This window comes from Vicia villosa, linkage group LG3 (genome assembly GCF_029867415.1).
Source record: "Vicia villosa cultivar HV-30 ecotype Madison, WI linkage group LG3, Vvil1.0, whole genome shotgun sequence".
NCBI lineage: Eukaryota > Viridiplantae > Streptophyta > Magnoliopsida > Fabales > Fabaceae > Vicia > Vicia villosa.
In genome coordinates, this window is record NC_081182.1 from 90,345,434 (window position 1) to 90,352,867 (window position 7,434).

Genomic DNA, 7,434 nt, shown 5'->3' on the forward strand with positions numbered 1-7,434 from the left:
CTCAATTCATTGGGTAAGCTGGAAATCTATTTGTAAATTGAAGGATAAAGGTGGTTTAGGAGTAAAGGATATTAAAATTGTTAATCGGGCTCTGTTACAAAAGTGGAAATGGAGGATTGTAAATGAGTCGGATGCACCCTGGAGTAGCTTGCTTCGAAGTAGATATGGTGATATGGTGATCAAAGTGTTAATTGGGGATGCTGCCGTATTGCAACGTATGAATTCCATATGGTGACATGATATGATTCTGTCTGGTACTTCTGTTAATGACAGTAGTAATATGTTCACAAGCTCGACTACGACTATGGTAAATAGTGGCACCGGGACAGCTTTTTGGCAATCAAACTGGCTAGGGAATTAATCTCTTATGGGGGCATATCCAGAGGTGTTTGTTGTAACACCCCAAATCTACCCTGCAATCAACAGGAATATCAGAGTACAAAATTTCAAGCAAATAGAACATAACGATTCAGAGCGTCACATTTTTAAACAACAAAATCACATAGGTATATCATGCTCAATTACTTAGATACATAACACACATGTAGGAGAACAATATCGAAATCATTAATCATTGTCAGCCAATCAAATACTTGCATCGCAGCGGAAATCATATGTCAACAATAATACAACTCATAATATCATGGCCAAACACGGCACGATACATCTAACAAGTCTCAGCATATCATAAGGATAAGGTTTAACAAGGATAAACACAAGAAACAAAACGTAAACAAGTAATCCATCGTTCCCCGAGTGCTACGTATCAGAGCAGCGACACACACCGACTCGAGCTATAGGTACACGACTACTCCGCGTCATTACCTGCACGTTACCAACGGAGGGTAACATTCAAACAGAAGGGGTGAGATATCATTCATTATAAAGAAGTGTATGATAATATTCAAAGTGCATAAATAATTATACATTGGTCCCCACTTCTCAACTAATATCACTTACTACTATTCACATCATTCAACATCTTACCGACAATAATAACATCAATCTCAATTAAGGCATACCTAGCCAATTATCACATATGATCAACGAAACAACCATCGAATCGACACAAGATAACATTCATGTTATGCACACACAAATATTCAACTATGACTCGTCATACGACTTTACTTATGCAACTCGAACAATGCAAATGCATGTGGTACCATTGGAGTAAAATTCCCGTCTAAAACATTTGCCATTAGGCCATCTCAAACATCCGCCACAAGGGTCGTCTCAAACATTTGCCACAAGGGCCGTCTCAAACAATGCAATGAATGTGACTTAATGATGCACATTCACAATCACACTTAACGACATAAATGACTCGAACAACATATTCTACGGAAACGACATGATCAACTTAAACGACATAATCAATTCCGGATCTCCAATGTCAAAAAAATCCAATTCAAGTTAGTTTCCAAGAGTTTTCAAAGTTATACTAAGCATATTCAATGGAAGAACATCAATGAGGGCTTCATGTAGGTCCAAACGGAACTTGAAAAGGAGTTACGGTTCAAAAGTTACATCATTTCAAAGTTTGGAAAAAGTTCTATAAAATAGGGTTCGCGGCGCCAACAAAGTTCGCGGCGCGAACTGAGTGAATCAAATCTTCCTGAGTTTCTGCCAAGCATTTCGCGGCACCAATAAAGTTCGTGGCGCGAACTGGCGATTTTAAGAAATCCCAAATCACATAAAATAGCATACGGATTCCATCCCAAGTCCCCTAAACTCAACCCAATCAAGTCGAAAAACACCAACCATCACGAACAACAAAAGAATGCATGTTATAACCACAAATATAACACATATTATGGATCTTCTAACATCATAACATCATCAGACATCAATTAAAACACATTTCAAATCATAAATTCATGCATTTGTTCATAAACCCTAACATCTCTACACACAACATTCATGGATACAAACATACAATCAAATCCCACCCAAAACATCATCGTACATCCCTTTAGCATGAAAGAATCCCACCCTTACCTTAGGTTTGGATTGACGACAACTCTAGCTTCAATATTGAGATTCCCCTCTTTCTCTTCACTCTTCTCTTCTCTTCTTTCACAACTTTGTCAAAATGAGCTTCTAAGTCTAAAACCCTTAAAACCCTTGTTTTGTTTAACTTACTATCTTTCTCATTACTAATGGGCCTTAAATCACACCCTACACTTACTAATGCTACCTTAAGCCCAATAACTCTCCTAATTTATTAACTTATATTATTTACCATAAAACCCCACAAATAACGCCAATATCGCACAAGCACTCAATTAACACATAATTTAGTAAAACAAAACACATATCATAACACGACATAATTAAATAAAGCACGCAAATTAAAAACAGACGTTACATTTGCTGCTGCCTCTCTAATAAATTCTGCAGTGTGGCTGATGTTATTGAATGGAATGGGAGGGATCTGACTTGGAATCTGGAGAACAGTTCTGACATCCATAATCCTTACTACATGATGATTAAAGATGAGCTTATGGAGCAGTTGACTCAGTTTTCCTTGGGTAGTGAAGACAAAGACAAACATGTTTGGAGACTTTCGCGTGAAGGTTGTTTTTCTGTTAGCTCATGCTATGCACTTCTATCAGGTGCGTAGGCTACTGCGCCAAATTGTTCTGAAAATATTGCTAAGGCATTGGGATCGATGTGGAAGGTTAAAGCTCCACCTAAAATGCTCTTTTTTGGATGGAAAGTTTTACTTAATAGAATTCCTACAAAAGACCAACTCATCAAGCGAAACTTTCATTCGGTGAGAAATGATCCTTCTTGTGTGTTCTGTTTGTCGCAAGTAGAATCCGTTATCCATATTTTTGAATCTTGTTCCTTTGCGGATCTTATTTGGCAAAGAGTGTTGAGGTTAGACTCTTTGGAGGAAATAAACTTGGAAGATTTCAAGTCGTTCTTCTTCCATGTTGAGAAAGTTAAGGGTGTAATGAAGAGGAGAATAGCTGACGTGGTTTGGTTAATGATAATTTGGTGCATTTGGAACACTCATCCTTTCCGTTGTAATTTGGTTAATGATAATCTTATCTGGTTGTAATTTCTTCACTTGGAACACTCATCCTTTCTGTTGTTTCGGGAGGTAAAGGTTTTCCGCGTTGTACTTTTGTTTGATTAGCCTTTTTGACTCAATTTTAACAGATATCTCGCCTATTAAAAAAAATCAAGGTATTTACCAAATATTAAAAAACGACATAGATTCATGAATGCATGACTTTTAATAAATTATTTAAGTCTTTCCATATCATTCAAATAACAATAGAAATAAGGTTTTAAATATAACTTGATATACTTTTATTTAATTTTTTTTTAAGAATACTTAATGGTCAAAATAAAAACAAACACATGGTACTAACATACCCCGATAAGGATGCTTGTGCAAAATTGATAAAGTAATTTCCTTTAAATAAATAAATAATAAACTTAATTTGGTGGTTAAATTAATAGTTACTTTTATATATATATATATATATATATATATATATATATATATATATATATATATATATATATATATATATATATATATAATAAAAAAATTATGTTAAATAACTTTTCATAAAAAAATAATTAGAAGAAATAGTAATATAAAAGCATAATTAGTTATTTATTACATCAAAAAAGTAAATAAATAAAGTTATTTATTATTGTTTAGTAGTGTAAATTAAAAGGATTTAATGGAAATACACGGATGGTATAAAGCAGTTTTACATTGTCAGTAAAATCTAAACCGTTAATTTTGGTAAATGTTTGACTTTTTTTTAAATCACATATAGAATATTTATTTTTAAGAGTTGTAATGCACTGACCGTGTAAAAAAATTTACACTAACAGTGTACTATCTTTAAGCTCAAATTAAAATACATATTCAAGATTCTACTTTACCCAAGATGTTAAATGCATATTATTTTTTTAAGAGATTATATAATAAAATGTGAGCTACCAATGAAAATTATAATTCATGCCCCAGATTCACCTTTGCCTAAAGTCCCACATAGTCTTTACATAACTGTAGTTGTTTATTTTATATTTGATTTTGTTATTATTTGATTTAATAGTTGTTCGTTTGGACTAGATATAAATAAGATAATAATAATGATAATAGAAGGATTATTCTTTATCAATTTAAATTTATAGATTATGTGGATTTCAGAGATTAATTACTATAATTCACTACAACATTTTGATTCTACAACAACTTAGGAGAACCGTTGTAAAATCTGAAAAAAAACAATGTCTTTACCAATAAAAACTTTTCTCAGACCGTGAGAAACTCAAGCGTTGCCTAATACTTTTGCAATGCTTTTTCTATACGACGACAACACCTTGTACAAACTCGTTGTTTTAATTTTCCTTAAATAATGGTTTCAAACAGCAATAATGGTTGGACTTTGTTCTCAAATTAAAATCTCTGCAATTGAGATATTTCATGTATGATCTGTTTTACATGATATGGCAATGGTTTCCAATCATTAATTGTCTTTTGAAACCATTCTAGTAGATTCATATCTTAATTTATTCTTGAAAAGACTACAACAACAATTTCTATACTATAAAAACATTTTATAACCATCCCAACAAGTGAAATTTTTTTAAAAAAATGATAAATCACATGGGATCCATTTTATCACATATAAAGAAGTTTGTACATGAAGACCAGGGGTGGCCCTGAGCATGGTCTCGCGGGGCGGGAGCCCAGGGCCCCATAATTTTAGGGGCACCAAATTTTTTTTTACTCATATGTATTAAAAAGACACAGGTTAACAAAATTATAGAGACACTACAAAATCAAAATTAATAAAAGAATGTAATTTCTCATTAATAAAATATAGAGTAAAATAAAATCAATTAATTTCCCCAAAAAAAATCAATTAATGAATCCATAATTTTAACAACTAAAGAATTTAATTGAGGCACTAAAATTAAAATAATTATATAGAGAATATTTTATATTATTGATAATGTTATTTGATAGGTTAGAAATCTTCTAACTGTGTCAAATCTTGATTAAGCTGTTGATCTTGATGGTGAAATTTTGTTTGAAGAATTGAAAGTTATTAGAGAAATTTTAACATTTGAATCAAAATCAAGCTATATGATATTGAGTTTTTTAAAAACTTTTAATTGTTTTCCAAATGCATGCATAAGTTATAGAATAATATTGACAATTCCTATCAGTGTTGCATCTCCTGAAAGAAGTTTTTCTAAATTAAAATTATTAAAATCTTATTTGAGATCTATTATGTCACAAGATAGATTAAATAGTCTTGCATTGATTTCAATTGAATTTTTTTTATTTGAAGAACCTTTATTATGGCCAAATTATTAATGACTTTGGAACAACAAAATTCTAAGAGGAGATATTTAAATAATTTTAAAGGTTTGGTCAATTTTTTTATAGGAAAAAAATCAGATCAAGAAGAAGAAGAATAACTCTGTTTACATTGGCTTATGTTTTAATGTAGTATAAACATTGATTCAAAGATCCATACATGTATTCTTTTTACACAATGTCAAATGAAAACGTGTTTTTTTATCTAATTATTTTTTTATCCTTATGTATTTATTGTTAAAACAAATTATAGGAGCACCACTTTTTTCATTCGCCCAAGGCACCCAAATTCAAAGGACCGGCCCTGATGAAGACGGCATATGAAAAAATTTTAAAATAAATTTTTTCTTGTTTATTCATTTTTTTTTATAATTTCTAACTGTTAAACCAAGAAGTATTCTTATTTTAAATTGTCAGCTTTATAGTCAAGTTATCAAAAGATGTCTGGTCACATTATGCATCTCTAACTTACGGTACGTTATCAGCTTTCTTTGTTTGTTGTTCATTTCTTCTTCTCTATGTCTCTCTCTATCTCTATCTCTCTCGCCGTGATAATGATACTACTTTTTTTAAGGTTATATTCTTCGTTAGGTTTTTTTTATAAAATGATATTATGATGTGTATTATTTATTTTTTATTTTAGTTTTGAGACGATAACTTTGTGTCGTTACAAACTCATTATTGAGTTGTTGATATGCTTTAGATTTTGATGTTGTTAAAAGAAGTAAATGGCAACAAACACTAAGAGAAGAAAATTCTTTTATTCATTCAGAAGACATTACATTTTGGATCTTCAACAGATGTGCCTACATTAGATAGTTTTATTCTTCATCCCTCTCTTCTTCCACTTTGGAGGCACCCACAGATGTGCCTACTCCTTCCGATTTTTGAATCTTTGAAGCTTTCTTAAATTTCTGCTTCTCTTCCTTTGCTTGTTTCTTCATCAGTTTGGCAATCTCCTTCTTAAAATCTCTCTTTTCAGCCTTATATTGTTTTGGTTTACATTTACCCATTTTTGTGACTATAAAATGATGGAAGACGAAAATTGAAGAAAAAAAAAGTTAAGGTTGATTGTTTTGAATAATGTGATGCTATTCATTTGTATATATAGACCAATATGATATAACCATCAACCTAGAAAAAACCATATGATATACGTGGATTGGTTTCTAGATTGTATTAGGTGATTAACCAGCTGTCACTTTATTATTACTCCATCTGAGTAAAATATTGAAAATCAAATGCATTTATGACATTTAATTTTTAAAATTAACAAATTTAACAATTTAATTAATAAAGCATGGGTTTGAATGTATTAACAATTTCGTTCTCTATAGATGCATGCACAGACGTTATACTAGGATTTTTTTTTTACATTTAGTTGTTGGATGTTTATAGTATATTAATAAAAATGAGTATGTGATTTTTTTTAATCAATAAAATACTTTGATTAATTCAAAACAAGCTATACATGGTGATCGCTAGGATCCAGCCCAACAAAATAAAAAAAAAAACCAAGGCAAACTATCATCTTAACATTGTGCCACCCCCTATAAACTATCATTTCTATAACCTTTCCTTCTATATTCCTATCTTGTGTATTAGTATTAAAACTCTTCTCATTTCTATACCTCTACACCTCATATATACATTCGGTGATAGCTAACTTTAGCATATTAACTCTCTTGCTCTTCCCTTTACAATTCACTATCAGCCAAGGCAATTCCATATCCCAATTCAGGGGCTCATGCTTCACATTGATCCAATTCAGAACTTTTCTCCAAACATACTTCACCACATGACACTCAAAAAACAAATGTTGCTGAGTTTCCTCAGCATCACAGAAGTTGCAAGTGCTATGATCTAGTAGACCCCACTTCATCAACCTACTTTTTGTTCGCAGTCTTGAATGGCAAGCAATCCAAAGTTGGAATATCGCCCTTGGCCTAGCTAGGTTACCAAACATCAAATCTTTCCATGGCATCTGATTGTTACTCAAGTGCAGAGCTTTGTATGCCTCCTTCATTCTAAATCTGTCACTGTTCCATATAACCATGTTACTAGCTTTGTCC